Genomic DNA, 19406 nt, shown 5'->3' on the forward strand with positions numbered 1-19406 from the left:
GTATATTAATCAATTGCATTTCGCAATCTACATTTAGAGATATGTATTCGTAATCCAATGAGTTATGGATATAGAATGCACACCCCCCTCCTCTTCGGGAATTTCTGCTTTTAGAAAAACAAGTATAATTAGGGATATGTATTGATTGAGAACCTTGATACCATATTTCTTGTAAACATATTAAATTGATAATTTCATCTCTTTTACAATGTATGTATTTAATCAGTTCATCACCGTGCCCTTTCATTACCTGCGCGTTCCATTGTAAAATGAAGAGCGCGGGCATAATAACACTTATTAGCTTGCTTGTGCTGGAAGTTGGCCTGCGGCTGTTCTGATAAAAGACATAATTTCAGCCTCTGATCGGTCTTTTACAAAGTTCATGAGTAATTTGGCAAAGAAAGTAACAAGTTGTTCATTGTTAGATGTTGTAAGAAAATTTTCTTATTTTGGTGCTGGGCGTGGGGTCTTGAACTTCCTAATATTAGAGAACAACTGTGTGGGGATCTGATGTGTGGGTGTTGGTATTTTTGGTAGCTTAAGCTGATTGGGCTCAATAACATTAATGGGATCGGGATTCCTGTGTACTTGTGCCTGGAAAGTAATTGGTTTGTTATTGTCTACTTTGATTTGATTGAATTGCACAGAAGTCGGTATTATTGGGATCTGAGCCTCCGTTTGTTGAATTTCTGAGAAAGTTTTGGCTCCCTGTGCATAGGACATTTTGTTTACAATTTTGGCTTTTTTGGGCTTTTGCACATCCTTTATAGGCCGCCGAATGTTGACCACCGCAATTAATACAACTATTGAATTATTTTCTTGTACAATCATCAAATTTATGTGCCTCCCCATATCTTACACACTTTTGTTTTTCACGGCATGTAATTGCCGTATGTCCAAATTTTTGGCAGTTGAAGCAGCTACTGACAGGGGGGGGGGGGGTAAACATTCTAACCTCCATTCTTTGAAAACATATTGTTATTTCTTTTGGGAGAAACTGGGTGTCAAAGAATACAATAACACTACGTGTCGGGGAAGTGGTAGGTCCACCTTGTGTTTCCATATCAACCTCTTGCTTTCTGGGATTCTTTCTCAATATTCTTTTGGCGTTCACAACTCTTTGACTTTTTAATTCTGCTGTTATTTCCTGGTCTGTCATTTTGGTTGGTTCTCCTGAAATTACCCCCTTTTGCAGGTTTGGGCGATTGTTTATTTTTACTGGGATATTTCCAATAGATTGAATTTTCTGGATTCGTTTGTACTGTTTGGTATTAGGACATTTCACGAAGATTCCGTTTCTAGTAGACTTTATGTATTCGGGAGAAAGGCTTGTGCAGTTTTCGATAGCTCTAATGACAACTGATAGGCTAATATTTTTTAATGATTTACCCGATCTATTGGTACAAATGAATGAAAACTTTCAGGTTTTGGTTTCTTGTTTCTGCAGATGGGGTGCGGAATAGGAACTCATTGTCAGATTCACCTGACGAGCCTCTCCTGATAGATACGTTTTCTACACTAACACTTCCTTCTCTAGTTTTACTTTTTTTCTTTCGTCGAGATGTTTCTACTGTCTGAAATTCCCCTTCAGGATCTATGTAGGGGTACCCGATTCAGATTCTCCCCTAAAAAGAGGATGTTGATATTTTGCCGCCATTATTGGCATGTGCCAATTTGGCGGGAAATTTGAAATCAAACAAGTGCTGTATTAGTCGTGTACAAAATAAAGCCCAAAATGTTTGGCTTACCAGTTTTATGACCGAAGTATAGCAAATAGAGCTAGAATGGACCCCAATCCAGATAATATAATACAAAATTTTAGCAAAATATCGAGCCAGCGAGAAATTCGCAACACGTCCATCCGTCGCTACACTTCGCCGAAAAAAAAACATAGCGTAGTCTCTCTTCAAGACCCAATTATTTTAAAATAACAAATCATACAAATTATATATAATAATAATTTAAAAAAAGGCCCCACAATCTTATTGATGTTGAATAACATGGAAATTTAGCGTAGTCTTTCCTCCAGACCCAGTTATAAGAAATCATTAAAAAAAAAAGACCGTGCAATCTTATCAACATTGAATAGCATGGAAATATGGTGTATTCTTTGCTCCAGACCCAGTTATTTCAAAATAGGAAATTATAAGAAACAATAAAAACAAACAAGCAATACTAACAAAGAACCCACAGTATCATTGATGTAGACGTTGTTGTTGTTATCTTGGGTTTAAAGGCTTGTATCATTTAGATATGAATATTTACGCCTATTAAAGATTGGTCTTAGTTTTGAATTTTTTTTCAATATTTGTTTATCTATTAATTAACCGGGTCTAGACGGCAGACTAAGCATAATGCTCGTGTTATTCCACAGGAATAAGAATATGACAAAGTCTTATGTTTTTAAGATTGTTTAAATTATTTTTTTAATGACTGGGTCTGGAATAAAGACAACGCTCTAAACATGTGCTTTTCTACATGGTCTTAATTTGGAGGATTGTTGGTTCTTAGATTTGTTGTGGGGGGTTGGGTTGTATTGCTTTATTATTCTTGAAATAACTGTGTCTGGAGGAAAGTCTACAATCAATCTTCATGTTATTCCACAGTAATTAGATTATAGGGTATTCGTTTTAGAATATTTGTAAAAACTATTTGATTTTTTTCAAATAATAACCAAGTCTGGAGAAAGGATGTTTGCTTTACCCATCCATTATTACAATGTTTTGTAGGGGTCTTAGTATTATTATTTAAAAAATGGGTGTGGGGTAAAGACATATATTTTACTGGGTGTAACTTTTGAAAGTTTGTCTTAGATTTAAAGTTTTTTAAATTAATTTTTTTAATAACCGGATCTAGAGGAAAGAGTCCGTTTTAAAACTCGTATTATTCCACAAGAATAAGAAAAATTATAGGGTCTTACGTTAGAAGATTTTTTTTCGTAATTTTTTTAATGATTAGGTCTGAAAAAAGACAACGCTCTAAACCTCTCTTTAAAACAGGTTCTTATGTTGAAGGATTGTTTGGTCCTAGATTTGGAATTTTTATTATTATTACTACTAGCATTATTTTGAGAAAAAAAATAACTGGGTGGTTGCAAGACTACGCTATATGTCCATGTTAAAGAGCATTAATAAGATTATGGGGTCTTAATACTGTTTTTGTTGTTGTATTGTTATTTATAATATTGGAATAACAGGGTTTGGAGAAAAGACTAAGCTCGATTTTCATTTTTAATTCCACTGGAATATCATTATGGGATTTTAGTTTGGATTTATATTATAATTTTTTAAATAACCGGGTCTGGAAAAAAGACTTTGGACTTACATTATAATTTTTTAAACAACCCGGTCTGGAAAAAAGACTTTGGACTTTTATTATATTTTTTGAAACAACCGGGTCTGGAAAAAAGACTTTGCACTGTTGTGCTATATGAACGCATTACTATAGGGTTTTAGTTTTTAGTTTTAAGTAACTGGGTATGGAGAAAAGACTATGCTTGATTCTCAATTTACTCTAGCACAATACGCGCCGTATAAGTTAAAACAACAACAAAGACATTTATTCCACCACTTTTAATTAACTGGGTCTGGAGAAAAGACTAAGCTCGATTCTCATTTTTATTCCACTGGAATATCGTTATCGTATCTTAGCTTGGACTAATATTATAATTTTTTAAATAACTGAGTCTGGAAAAAAAAGACTTTGGACTTATATTATAATTTTTTAAACAACTGGGTCTGGAAAAAAAGACTTTGGACTTTTATCATAATTTTTTAAACAACCGGGTCTGGAAAAAGACTTTGGACTTACATTATAATTTTTTAAACAACCCGGTCTGGAAAAAAGACTTTGGACTTTTATTATATTTTTTTAAACAACCGGGTCTGGAAAAAAGACTTTGCACTGTTGTGCTATATGAACGCATTACTATAGGGTTTTAGTTTTAAGTAACTGGGTATGGAGAAAAGACTATGCTTGATTCTCAATTTACTCTAGCACAATACGCGCCGTATAAGTTAAAACAACAACAAAGACATTTATTCCACCACTTTTAATTAACTGGGTCTGGAGAAAAGACTAAGCTCGATTCTCATTTTTATTCCACTGGACTAGTTATCGTATTTTAGCTTGGACTAATATTATAATTTTTGAAATAACCGAGTCTGGAAAAAAAAGACTTTGGACTTATATTATAATTTTTGAAACAACCGGGTCTGGAAAAAGACTTTGGACTAATATTATAATTTTTGAATTAACCGGGTCTGGAAAAAAGACTTTGCACTTTTGTGCTATATGAACGCATTACTACAGGATTTTAGTTTAGAACCGATTCGCCCAAAATCCCTTCAAATTTATTACATTTGTGGGTAAAGTCATTATTACATTTGTGGGCAATTAAAAATTATTACATTTGTGGGTAAAGTGCATTATCTCAACCAAGACAAAATACACGACAGCCGAGCAAATAAAAATTTGTTTCCGAAGACCATCTTCGGAAACATCTCAAAATGATGTATACCGAAATGTAAAATGATATGTTGTCAAATAAAGCCAAAATAATATCATTCAACAATCAAAACATAATAAATATAAACGTAAAAGCCTCCTGAGATGTGTCATATGCGAAAAAATCAACCAATCTCCTCAATTGTCAATTAAAACAGTCCATCCACATCCATAACAAAGGCACCAGTTTGTCATGTTGGCCAATGTGTGGGAAACGTAAAATTCCATCTGCAAAGCTACGAAGCAAAGATTCCCGTTTGCAACACGAGCTTTTGCAGGAAAACTTTTATAACAGCATGGACCTATTACAAATTGACATTCAACGAGAGCATTTTATGTCCTCCACCTGTTTCCAGCTGTCAAAATTGCTGTCACACAGTTAAGTTTGTCTTTGCGCTTTTTCTACGACAAGTGCCCGGGGCGGTTGTTTACTCAATCCCTTCTCGGACATTGACAGTCACCGCCCGATCTCTGGTCCTCTTTCGACCAGTAAACTCGATTGCTGCGATCAAAGGAAAGTCCCTGCATTACCTATAATGCAATGCGCAATTTATTTCCGGTTTTCAATACATTATTTCACGCTGTCAATACTGTGCAATTGTCGTCTGATCATCAGAAAAATATCCTATTAAATTTCGCCAATCCTCTGGAATTTTACGCCCAAATGAAAATCAACTTCTGACCGAAGGTAAGCGCTACTATCGACATCAATACTGTCCGAAAAGATGCATTTTTAACGTTTTTTCGCACATTTCTCTGTCAAATTTTTACTGTTTTTTTGCTGTAGATATACTGATTTGCACGGTGATGTCAATGCATTTTGTGTGCGGTTGTTTGCGATGTACGTAAAAAATACGTTTATGTACGCCTGTTTTCTTGTTTCTGCAATCATTTTCATAGCGCTAATGCTCGCTGCTGTGTGTTGCTTTTGATAAAGTGAAGGAACAACACCGCAATGGGTAGGAGCAGCGTGCAATTGATATCCGCTGTCCATCAGTGACAGCGTGTTTTACGACCGGCTTGATGGGCGTCAGCTGCCAGCGCTCTGTTTATAAAAGGATTAGCGGTGACGGTCTTCGGCCGAAAGGAGGGGATTCGTTGAATGTCCATTTGTAATAGGTCCATGATAACAGAAACTAGTGCTCAGAAGCCCAACCAACGGCCCTGAACTAGAATGTGAACGAGGCGACGTAAATGTTCGCTCCGAAATTGAATTCGCTGGTGGCCTCATCCAAATCGGGTGACGAACCAAGCCCCGTTTACATTATAACCTGAGGAGTGGAATATCAATATACGAAATTGGTCTAAATAAATGAAAAGTATTATCTCAGGAAGCCCAAAATAAGTTAAGAATCATAATGTGTTGTGGCAAAAAATCGAATGCCGCCAAACGGGATGACTCATCGTCAGCCCGCCGCCACAACACAATATGATGTGCAATAGGTCAAACCATTTTGTATTTACAAAGTCCACGCGAAGAGCGGGGAAAGGTGGGGGTGCATTAAACGAACAGGGACGCACAGTTATACCATCTAGAAGGATTCATGCTAATTCAGTCCACTTGTGAAGAGACCATTGCTTTATAATAAGGAAGGCGGGGGGGGGGGCTTAGTAACTAAATAGTGAAGGTTAACTCAATTCATTTCAATTCAATAAAAAAATGGTCTTTATTGATAATCAAACATGTAAACAATTATACATGAAAAACAGCAAAAGCTGGAAATATCATGTTTACAAGTTGGTGTTGGCACATTATTAAATACATAGTAAAAACCACAGTAAAATACATTAAAAAGGCTATACATTCAAAAGTTAATACAATTTAAATAAAGCAGAAAAGGCAATGAATGAATGAATGAATGAATGAATAGAATATGATAATGGCAGACTTGAAGGACAGGAGACTGACACTTATTTAAATGACAAAAATAATTGTATGGTGGGGTGGGGATGACCATTTTGCATTGCCTTTCCTAGTCGACACACTCATCTTTTGTTGAGTATGTCAACCAAAAAAGGCAATGGACTGTTTTTAAATCTTGTTGTTCTTATTGGAAATTGTTGATAGTTGTTTGTACGACGAAGAGATATGTTTGTATGTTTTTTTCCGAGGTAGCCATGTCTTACACAAAGGATGAGTTGAAAGTGATTTTGCTAACTTTTTACACAGTGTCAGTCTTCTCTCCTCAAGTGTTGGTAAATTACATACCTGATATGCATTTGTGTATGTGATGTAATTATGTCCTAAGATAATTTTACATACTCTCCGTTGTATTCGTTCAATAGTATTATTTTGTTTTGCTGTAAGACTGCTATGGAAAACTGGAGCACAATATTCTCAAATTGGTCGTATATAACCCATATATATTGTCAACAAATCCTTCAAAGGTAAATTGAACTTTTTCAGTTTCCTTAACATATATAATTTTCTATTGCACCTTTTAACCAAGTCATTGACATGTAAATTCCATTTCAAATCAGATTGTATAATAACTCCAAGAATTTTGATACTTTCTACATTACATAAGGCAGAGTTATTAATGGCAAGAACCTCAGGAGTGATCGGGTTTTTCATGAAAGTAATATGTAAGGTAAAGCACTTTGAGGGATTGAGTGACATATTATTTGATTGCGACCAGTATTGCACTGAATTAAGTACTGATTGTAATTGCGAAGTGTCAGTTGATTTACGACATTGTACTAAAGACAAATCATCAACATATTTAAAATAGTGTAAGGGAATATTTTCACATAAATCATTTACCATAATTTAAAAAAGTATTGGGCCAAGTCGTGTCCCTTGGGGCACACCGGCATGATTAACTTTGATATCAGAAAAGATTCCATGATATAATGTACATTGCTTGCGATATTCCAAAAAACTTACAATCCAATTTATGATCCATGGTTTTATGTGCATATCAATCATTTTTTTAATTAGAATATTGTGATCCAGGCGATCAAACGCCTTTCTAAAATCTTTACATACAACAGTGGACACAGATTTTTTGTTTTCTGCATTGTCATAGAGATGATTTAATAGACCAACAAGATAATGTGATGTAGACAATCCTGGTCTGTTACCGAACTGATACATATCAATTTGTTTCTCAATGTCTTTCAATAACCATTGAGCCATAAAAGATTCGGCGAGCTTAGCAAAATGTGAAGTTAAAGCTATAGGACGTAAATTATTGATGCAAGGTGGGTGAGATTTTGGAATGGGAGTTACTTGACCGAATTTCCACTGTGAAGGTACTATTCCTTGTCTAAAAGATATATTGAGTATCCTAGTTACCGGTACACTTAATTCACATGCAAATTCTCTAATAATACGAATGGGGAGATCGTCTCTGACAGATGCTTTGTGTAATTGTAATTTACGCAATTTAGAATAGACTTGCCAACAACTGATCTCAGGACTTTCAAACTGAGAAGGTAAAAAAAGCTGGTAATGATTCTCTATTTAGAGGAGAAAGATCAGAAGCAATTGACACAAAAAAATCGTTGATTGCATTAGCTGCTTGTTTACAATATTGGTCATCTTCAATGTCAATACCAGGAATCGTGATTGGAATATTGTCTTGATTACCATTTGTAAGTATTTTAATATGTCTATACCAGGCTGAAGGATTATTTAATATTTCTTTTTTTATACGAGTGTTGTAATAATTAGTTTTTGCAACAGAGATAGCTTGAGCAATTTTATTTCTTAAATGTCTCCAAAGAGTGTCATTTTGTTTTTTAAAAGCCTTTTGTCGGTCACGTATAAGTGATTTGATAAAAGGTGTTATCCAAGGTTTATCAGTCTGACTAATTGTTACTTCTTGCGAAGGTAAGTATAAATCAAGTTTATTTGTTATGCTATCGATCAACCTGGTATACATTATTGATAAATCAAATGTATCTAAAAAGACTTCTTCCCATGTTTGTGATGTCAACCATTGTCCAAACAACCTCAAACCACTGTCCGTTAAAGGACGTACAATTCGAATTTTCTTATCAATAATTATTTTTGAAATATTAGAAGGATACCAAATAACACAGTTATGGTCGCTTCTGCTGACTGGTGGGAGAATAAAAACATTTTCATAAAATTCAGAGAAGTTTGTAAAAATCTTATCAAGTATATTGTGCCCTCTTGTTGGTTTATTTACAACTTGTTTAAACATGTCGTCATTTAGTATTTCTTGTACATTCAGATCATTAAAATCACCAAGTACAGTTATCCCTGCGTCAGGGTATTTCACAAGTAAAGAATCAATTGTTGAGATAACATGATCTGCATAATCAGCCTCATTAGGGCTTCTTGGAGGAAAATAGAGTACACATAAAATGATACTTGACATTTTCCTGGGTAAATGAGGGGGTCTTAACATGACCCATATTGCTTCAATATTCTCTGGTACTTTAATGTCAGATAAAAGACGAGGATGAAATTCGTGCTTGGCAAGCAGAGCTACCCCACCTCCTTGTCGATTTTTACGTGGCCTAGAAAAAGTAGCGAAACCATCTAAATGTAACAACTCTAGAGGTGACACTTAATTTTCCCAGGTTTCTGTCAATGCTACTATATCAACAAAATTTTCTTATACGATGATTTCAAGCTCATCCAATTTGTTGTTGATCGATCTTGGATTAGTCAAGAAAAATTTAGGTAAAAAATATCCACTGGTTTCACTTCTATGCAATTTAATTAGACGAAGATTAGATGAATGAACTCTTTTTTGGGGCCGATATTCAATTCTCGAACGAATGATAACTGGTACTGTGCATTGATCATCATTACAAGCAATTTTAGGTGTTGTCATGGAAAGATGAACCGGTTCCCGCCCTATTGCGATCGGGGTTTTTCTCTTTCCTGCTCGTTTGCCACGGTGATGAAGAGGTTCCCGTTGAATACCAAGATTTTTGATGATTTTCCATGTTGTATGTGGTAGATGTAGTGATTGTTTATTTGTGTTCTGTAAGCCATATAATTCAGATGAAGAATAATGATGATAATGATGATTGTTCCTAGTAACGTTAGCTGGACCGGGGTTAGGCTTTATATCACCGCATATAAAGAGTTCAATTTGAAATGATGAGCTGCTGTTACTGTAGTACGGAATACGTGTAGATAAGTATTTATGGTGAAAAAGTTTAGACGTTGGAACCCAATTGGGTTTGTAACTTTGTAGAAAGCAGACAGGTTGGTAACAGTGTTGATTTCTGCACACACATAGTAACATACAAACAAATGAAATGCTCACCACCGGTTTCATGCTGCATAAAACACAATAGCACTGGTCTATTCATGTTGAACAAGCCTATGCAGTTCATGGCTGAGTGGATATGCTGTAAGGTGCTATGCTGGGTAAGACTGTGCAATGAGTGTATGAAGATAGCTGTCTTACCAAACCAATGTAGAGTGCAATAATAAATTATCCTTTGTACAGCAAGTAAAACGTTGTTTAAATCCACAAATGGCTCAAAAAGAAGCTATATTCCTTTAAGTATCCAATAGATTGAGTCATTCCAGAGGATGTGTAGTATTTGAAATAAAAATCACAAATATTTGGAGCAATAATCAGCTGCCTGCCAGGCGCTTTAAATGGTTAACATACGGAGTTGGGATCTGGTGATACCACGTGTGAGTTCTTGGTAAGGCATTCAGGTCATGACATTTGCTCATAAAACAGTCATAAAACGATTGCTCGACGGAGGTATAACAGGTGTTACACTAGTGATTTTGCCCTGCGAAAATGAAATCAAGGGTCCTTCCGTTCGCGGATGTATCTAGTTGTAGGATTCGACCACGTGCTAAGTTGTGAGGCCCCGCCCCCATTTACTGCGGGACTGAACGCGTAAGCGAAACGTGAATTGTCCCCTTTCATCTCGTACGCATTCCGTGGAATGCTGACACAGCCCACGGTGAGACTCCAAATAACTGCACATGGAAGAGAGAAAAGGAAAGAAACAGCGGCACCAATGGCACATTCTATAGGGGGGGGTACATACCATTAACGTGATAAATGGAGCAAAAATCACAACCTACTAACTGTTGGGCGAGCAAGTCTGCCTGTGCCCACAGAGCTATTAACGGATAAGATAACCATTGTCGTCACCATGGCAATGAGCGAGAGAGAGAGCCCTTATAAAAATCGCCAATGGTATTTGAATGGTGGCGAATGGTAGTTGAATGGTGATCTGAATGGTAAATGGTACGCGAATGGTATTTAAGTGGTGTTTCAATGGTAAGTTCTTAATGGTAAGTGGTAGTTTATGGTAGTTGAATGGTGATCTGAATGGTAAATGGTACGCGAATTGTATTTAAGTGGTGTTTCAATGGTGAGTTCTTAATGGTAATTGGTAGTTTATTTAATGGTAAATGGTATACCATATACCCAATGGTGTCCCAGTGGTATGTGTCTGCAATGGTATGATTGGTATGATGAATGGTATACCATACCCAATGGTGTCTCAGTGGTATACAATGGTGTCTCAGTAGTATGTGCCTCTAATGGTATGATTGGTATGATGAATGGTATACCATATACCCAATGGTGTCTCAGTGGTATTCAATGGTGTCTCAGTAGTATGTGCCTCTAATGGTATGATTTGTATGGTGAATGGTATACCATATACCAATGGTGTCTCAGTGGTATACAATGGTGTCTCAGTAGTATGTGCCTCTAATGGTATGATTGGTATGATGAATGTTATACTATACCCAATGGTGTCTCAGTGGTATACAATGGTGTCTCAGACTCTCAGTAGTATATGTGCCTCTAATGGTATGATTGGTATGATGAATGGTATACCATATACCAATGGTGTCTCAGTGGTATTCAATGGTGTCTCAGTAGTATGTGCCTCTATAATGATATGATTGGTATGGTGAATGGTATACCATATACCCAGTGGTGTCTCAGTCGTATTCAATGGTGTCTCAGTAGTATATGCCTCTATAATGATATGATTGGTATGGTGAATGGTATACCATATACCCAATGGTGTCTCAGTGGTGCCCAATAGTCTCAGTGGTATATGTGTAATGGTATGATTTGTATCAATGGTATACCATATGCCCAATATGGTGTCTCAGTAGTATGTGCCTATATAGTGGTATAATAAATGGATAGTTGTTTGGATAATTGTAACGCAATTGTGGCTTAGTGGTGTGTGCCTAATGAATGCTATTTATGTTAATGGTGAATGGTATGCCCAATTGCATTACCCAATAACATAATTCCGCAGATTTAAAGAAAAAAAAAGATCAAAGATTAAAAATTAGAATTATTAAAATCTTTGAGTTGTGACTTTTATGCGAGCAGCTTCCCCAAATCAGGCCCATTCGCTCATGATGGCAAACATGGTCTGTTGCATTCTTTTAAATTGTCTTTGTCTTTATTAAGTAATAGGCCTATATGTGTTTAAATATTATTGAACCAGTGCTTAAAATACAATATTATTAATTTGTTATATTTTACAATTGTACATTTACAATTACCTTCTAAATTTATATCTGATGCATTTAGTGCAAAAATAAAAGGAGTCAATTAAATCTTATTTGATAAAAAGGGTTTTTATTGTACCTTAATATCAACGGACAAATTATTTCACAGCCGCTCCCGAAAGGGAAGAATATAATCATCATTTACCGTAAAAATCTTGAAATTAAAACATGCAAGTTTTAAAGAGCATGAACAAGATGTGTATCGTACTAAATAAAAAATTGTACATTTCACCATCCTTTCTTTTCTCTTTTTGTTTCTCGGTATAATTTGAACGGCACACCACCTCTCCTATCTGTACGGTATACAGTTTTTTATGTAACGCCCCCCCCCCCCTTCTTGAAAGTTTTGTTCTATTTTTAAATTAATTTTCTTATTTAATTATGGCCACTTTTTATAAAGAGAGCTATGGGGGTGTTGCAAGAAAATATTTGCAGTCAATCCCAAAACTCGGTTGGAAATTTACAAGTGATAGACTAATTTCATCTAAAGTAAACCAATTTATAGATTTATTGATGGAAGAAACAATAAATCAGTTGCAAGTTTGCAATGAAAAGTAAGACTTTCAATTGATTTTGGAGTTTGAAATTGACTTGCGTTCAATTGCAAGTTTCTTGCAATGTCCCATAGGTCATTATTTTGCTTAAAATGAATTCACTGTTGGTTGTCTTCCTCCCCCCAACCCCTATTGAAATTCCCATCGGCAAACCCTGATTTTGGTCTGCAACGACCAAAGCCCCCTCCCGGCCAATTTATATATCGCTACTGCTGCTTTTGATCATAAACCTTTTTTTTTTTCTTTCTTTACAAATTGTGTTTTAATTATTTTGTCTCACTCATGGATGGTACGTGTTTATAAAGAGGAGAGCTATTCTAGGCCGGTCATTACTTGCTTAATTGAAATGATTTGTCTGTTATTGTCTTGCCCCCCCCCCCCAGTATCAAAATTCCCTGCCGCCAGGCCAGTACAATATGTAACAGAAAAAAATCTAATGAACGAAATTCTCAATTGCAATCAAAACAAAAGCGAAATTAAACAAAGAGAGAAAAGGAAAAAAGAAATAAGTAAAAAATATATATATCGAAAAACAGAAAAATAAATTTAAAAAATAAAAGAACAAGACTAAGACAAAGAAAAGAAGAAAGACTGAACAGAAAAAAAGAAGGAAAAAGAAAAAAGACAATGGAAGGAAAAAAAAGAAAGACATGGAATTATAGAACAGAAAAAAATTGAGCAAAATTATTTTTTCATAGATCCTTTCAAAGGATAAGCAGTGGCAAAAATTGACTGCATGGTTAATTGCCAACCCAGAACCAATCAAGAAAAAGACACCCCTGATTTGGTCTTACATGCAATTCACTCCTCCCCCATATCGGGATGTATCTTGGCTAAGAAGCCCCCTCCCCCTGATTTGGTCTTGATTTACCCCCCCCCCCCAATATCGGGATGTGTTGGCTGCGCTGCTAGCTAGCTCGCTCTATGTATGTAAGTGTTGTTCTCGTACGCGCGCGCACGTACGCATGCGCATGTAACCGCCAATTGCAATATTTGAAAAAAGAACCCGATCGACCACTGTTTTGCTGTTCAGAAGTCCGTCTATAATTTATCATAAACTAAAGGAACACAGGTCAGATTCGGACAACGACTTCAAATTCATTCGCAGAATACGCTAAACAGTAAGTTAGATAACAATTTTCTTTGATATTGTTTTCGTAGTTAGTGGCTCGGCCTGATTTTCTATAATGTTACAGTTAGTGTTACTGTTAGATGTCGTTGTACTGCCACGGGGTTTCACTGCCACCGTACCGCCACTGCCCCGTTGGCGCGGGCCGGGACACGCCTGTCTCTGGCGAAATGGATTATGGTATGCTTTGTATAGGCTGAGGTGAGCTGAGCCGAGCATTGTCATTGAGTAGTAATTCGCTCGTATGGCCTGATATCTATTTTCAATGTTTTACAAAACCATCTCTGAATACCGGTATGAATTTATGAATGAATGACTTGTTAAATTAATGCTGTACAGTGCAGTACTGTCATGACATTGACTGTCAAAGTGTCAATTAGGCCATTGGTTACTGCACAACATTGACATTGTTTCACTGAAATGGAAACCTTGCCGAAAAATATTGCTCTGGAATGAGGCCTATAATTTGTTGTTGTTGGTACAAATGGTAGATAATGTTGGTAAATTAAGATGACATGGACATGGTAGTATTCAGGTGAAACATGGTAAGGTGTCCTAAATTTTAAAACATAAAGTAAAGCCTTAAAGGCTACGCAGGCCCTAAAAAGCTACGCACCACTTATTGCGCATGCAATTTCAATGGTAAAATGTGCACTTTGTGTGCGGAACTGACTGGAGAGAGTGACAAACGATTCCTATTCAATTTGTTTAGAGAGACTGCAATAATTATTCAGAGAAAACCTACAACTGTTTGGAATTAACATATTTTAGAAATTGAGGCAGAGAAATATTCCATGATAAATCAAGAAGTGTTCTGAAAACATGGCGGGATTTTGGTATTAGTGAGTTATGTGATATTTTCTTCTTGGTTAGGCCTAAGGTTTTTTAGAATATTTATTACATATGAATACGATATAATTTGTTCAAATATAAAAATTGGCATAGTTTTTGACGTTTGTAAACAAAATTCGTAGTTTACATAGTATATGTAAATGTATCCCCCCAAAAAAGGGCCTATACTAATCTGAACTCAGCCATGCCAGCTGACTAAAATCACAATTTCTGAATTTTTTCCTTGGGATTTTTCCGTGGGATTGGGCGCTAATTTCGCACCGACCAACTTCAAGCAAAATTCACCACCAAATGTTGTTCTCAAATGTCATATCAAGTCTGAATTGCATTTGAATGTCCATATGCCCACCGCTTTTCCGAATATCGGGAACAGCTGTATATCGGCTTCGATCTCTACGTCATTGTTTGAATCCTCATGCGTTGCTTTGCCGTAATTTTGATATGGACTGAAGTTCGTAACCAAATCATGCAAACTGCCGCAGGCAAATCTTTTGGTCGCTAACTTCAGTCCTTATAAATAATGGCAAAGCCAAGCAAAGTGATGTCTGACTGAGAATTTGAACGATAACGTAATGTTTAATGTTGGGGCCCGCAAAGATAACCTGGCTTGAGCCCGGACCGGAAGGTTTACCCAAAAAAATTATGGGTCCTGGATCGGCCCGGAACTCGGAGCCACCGCTCAACACCGCTCCTGCAGCCCTAAGAAAAACCTGGCCCCGCTAATCCCTAATGCACTTTCGTACCCTGCGATGTTAGCGAACTAATTTAACCTAAATATTTGTCCGAATCAATTCACTGAGCATCAGGAACATCTTTATTCCGGCTTCCACCATGATTTCATCATTCGAGTTATCAGATTTAGGGTCTCATCCCACCGTATATTTATTTGGATATTTGCTGAAGTTAGCGATTACAACGCGCAAACACGAAGTCAACAGTGTTGCTGCCCTCTGCGTTCGTTTGGCAAAATCTGACTAAGAATTTTAACTAAGACGTCGAGATCAAAGCTAAAATAATGCTGTTTCCACTGCTCAAAGTGGCTGAAATTCATGTAAAGGATAAATTAAGTTAGATTATTCGAGAAATAGATGAGCTTGGTTCATGAATAGTGGTAAATGGTCACATTATCTAGGTATTTATTTGGTATTTTTCGGAGACATAACAGCTTCTGATCTTCGCTGTTTTGGCTCTCAACCCGGACCGGCTTGGCCTGGGGAAAATCCCCCAACTCACTGGTCTCTGAATTCCACCCCGGCATGGCTCCCACCATTACGATAACATCGGGAAGGGAGCCAAAATACCGCCGTTCCCGATCGTGATGTTTTGAAAAATGGTGGGCATACTGTGTATTGACCTCAAAATGTGTGTAGACAATTTCTGGTGGAAAATTTTGCTCAAAGTTGGCTGGTGTGAAACTGCATTAGTGCGGGAGAATAATCTGAGATCCTTTCATAGGGCTAGGCATATCCATTTTTAAAGTTAATTATATTTTTTTAAATTAAGTTTGTCCTGTGATCACTTTTTATCTGTGTTTATTTATTTACTGATCAAAAACTTGCCCAAAATATTGTCTAGAATTCACCCACTGGCATATGATTATCCAGGGACGGATCCTGGATTTCTCAAGGGGGGGGGGGCAAATTTTCCCAGGAAACTTTAACAAGCACAAAAAAAGAGATCTTTACTTGTGTATGAGACAATTACCGTGTTTACACTTGATCGGCTTTTGGTTCAGAACCAAAAGCCGATGCAGAATTGGCTTTTGGTTTATCTTGCACTGCATTTACACGCTGTTACAGCTTGCGGTGCAGAATCGGCTCGCGTGTCAAAAACCTCAATTGATACGCTCACCAACAAAATACGTCATAATAAAGACAACGCTGGATCCGTTCGCTTACAATTATGTCACAATGGTAAAGTAAATGAAATGCGCACCAATTGCCGATGCAGAATCGCATTTCTGTTTACACGTAGTAAAAAAGCCGATTCTGTATCGGCTCGCGGTTCTGAACCTACTACTTTGGTGGTGCAAATTGCTGATTCTGAACCGCAAGCCGATGCAAGTTAATCGTGTTTTACACGCTATGAAAAAGCCGATTAAGTGTAAACACGGTATATATTTCCGTTAGAAGTATTTGCTGTAACTTTCAATAGGAGGGACACACTTGTGTAAAGACGCCATATATACATTAAACACATTGGCCCGAATTCACAAAGGTGGTTTTGAAAACCCACGGTTGAGTCCATGGTGTATGCAGATTTCCTGTATAAATTACGCTTAATTTAGCACGTATCTGGAGCGTGTATGAAAAATTTCAAATTCTGATGCGCGCTTTTGTCGCAGTGCGCCAAATTGACGCCTGTTACCATGGTTAGATTCGCTATTTTATTCATGAGTCCACTGTTTGAAGAGTGGACTCATTAATTCAAAACAGTGGACTCGTGATTAAGATAGCGTGGATAACCACGGCAACAGGCGTCAATTTGGCGCACTGTGACAAAGGCGCGCATCAACATTTGACATATTTTGATATACGCTGTAAATAAGCTTAATTTATACAGGAAATCTCCATAAAACATGGACTCAACCGGGGTTTTCAAAACCACCTTTTTGAATTCGGGCCATTGACTATTGCTCTCAAGGGGGGGGGGGGCACAGGTCAATTGTGCCCATCTGGATCCGTTACTGTGATTGTCAATACCAAGAAAAGAAAATTATATTGAATGTTATCAATTAATTGATTAGGCCTACCTTTTGAAAACTGCTGCTCTGGAAATATGACTTCAGATCATTATTTTTCTATTAGATAATTTTCTCTTGCATATCTACATGATTGCTGATCAAAACACGTTACGCAGCAGAGTAACTGTGTTATATTGATCTATACATTTCCAGCATGCACACACAGAAAATCTTTGGTGGGGGAATTTTATTTCTGTGAAATCAATTTCAAACATATTTTCAAGTGAATTTGCTGCATCTGTTGAAATAAAAATTATCATGATGCTGTATATGAGTGAATCATTGCATTTTGGAGCTTAAAGAAAGTTTTACTATATTAGTATTATATTTTTGTTTTTATCTGCACATGCATATTTTCCAACACTCAAATTGATTTTATTTCATTTAAGATTGGACGACGGATACACTGGATGATAATGCAGATGGTCCAGGATTATCTGGGAAGGAAACTACAGGTGTTGAACACAGAAAACCGTTTACAAGAAAACAACTGGAGTTTGTGAAAGGTAATTGTGTAAGAATTCACTTCAGTGGAAAAAATTGCAAAGCTTTATTGAATAAAACAGATTGTACTCCTGCAGTGGCATAGCTGAAAAAAAAACTTGTGAGGAATGGTAAAAATACTGAAAAAGACCAAATGTCATCCCCATTTATAGGATTACCCCCCCCCCCCCCTGGAAAAAAATCAATATGCTGGCGGGGGGGTGGACACTTTGGCCCCAGGTATGCATGTGGTATGGTATTTGACATCATTTGGGCAACCTCCCATTAATATAACGGGTTATTTTCTGCTAATCTATGGTTAAACATGAATTTCTTTATCATATTGTACAAAATGTTTTGTTGATATTTGTTAATTGGTACTATTCAATTGAAGGGTAGTGTATTATGCAAATTTCTCGATATTTTAGAAAAATATATCAATTTCTCAAGAAAGCTTGCACGCACGACAAGCATTGATGTTTTGAACCCGTAGCTGACATACTGTCCTTTGCATTGTTTTCATCCCATATTCCTTATTACAGCTGCAAGAAATTTATCTTGCCGGGTACGCATTCACTTCACCTTGGTCGAGTGCAGCACAGTGGATAAATGTGTTGCTGAAGGAAAACACCATTGCTGGGATTCAAACCCACGACACTCTGTTGAAAGGTGAGAGTCAGAACCACTAGACCACGACGCACCCACAGTTAACAAGCTGATGTCATACCCCACTTGTTCTTTTGTATTTTATAACAAGAAGTCATGTTTATTCACATTTTGACCTCCAAGAACTAAAAAGTGGAGTGAAGATTTATTTAATGTAAACACATGCATTGCTTGAAATCATTTTATGCTACGTGGGACATATCATACACACGTGTACGAAAATATGAAATTATTATGATTTCATTTTATAACATAAGCCTAACACATATTCCTGACGATCATGTGCACATTCCAGTAATTTTTCCCAAAATGTTGCTAAACCTTCAAATCAAAGACTTTGTTATCAGATTTTAACGAAATTGTCAACATTATGCTTTTCTGATTAATTCTCTTCCTACCTAAATCTCCCCTTTCCTCATGCTTTCTTTCTATGGACCCTTCATTCTCCTCATAACTATGCTATATGTAAAATGTAACCGGTCGTCCAACCCATTTGATTGAAGGGCTAGGTACTCTAGACTGAAAGTTATGTGATTTAAATTCAAAGAGTACATCAGACAAAAAAAAACACTGAACATTTCATCAAAATTGAATGAGGATTAACGAAATTATGACGAATTAAAGTTGTTATTTTTTGGTAAAACTGTTCTCTGCAAGTCCTCATGAATATACAAAATCCCAATTTATATATTTTGTTGTATTATATGAATTCAAATTTTGTCCAAGCTAGGTTGTAAAAAATTACGATTGACTACTGATATACTGTGTAAGACAAAAATTATATTATTTCTCACACATAGTTGAGTTATTCATCTGATTCAACACAACAAAAATAGACAAAAAAGAAATAAGTGGGAATCTTGTATATTTGAACTATGGGAAATAGTTAAAAAATAGATTTGCTACTAAGAATTATTTTCTATATGATTTGCAAAATATTAAAAAAAAGATGTCGCTATTTTTTTTTTCTATTTT

The 19406-nt window shown here is 36.4% G+C and overlaps 1 long non-coding RNA gene across 1 annotated transcript; it reads left to right on the forward strand.

Annotated features, from left to right (window-relative positions):
- Positions 1 to 13599: 13599 nt before the first annotated feature.
- On the forward strand, positions 13600 to 19356 carry LOC135157992 (uncharacterized). The gene is made up of 3 exons (XR_010296832.1): positions 13600 to 13679; positions 17672 to 17788; positions 18308 to 19356. It is a non-coding gene; the product is annotated as an uncharacterized LOC135157992 (long non-coding RNA).
- Positions 19357 to 19406: the final 50 nt, after the last annotated feature.

The sequence above is a fragment of the Lytechinus pictus genome, unplaced genomic scaffold, assembly GCF_037042905.1.
Source record: "Lytechinus pictus isolate F3 Inbred unplaced genomic scaffold, Lp3.0 scaffold_22, whole genome shotgun sequence".
Classification (NCBI taxonomy): Eukaryota; Metazoa; Echinodermata; class Echinoidea; order Temnopleuroida; family Toxopneustidae; genus Lytechinus; species Lytechinus pictus.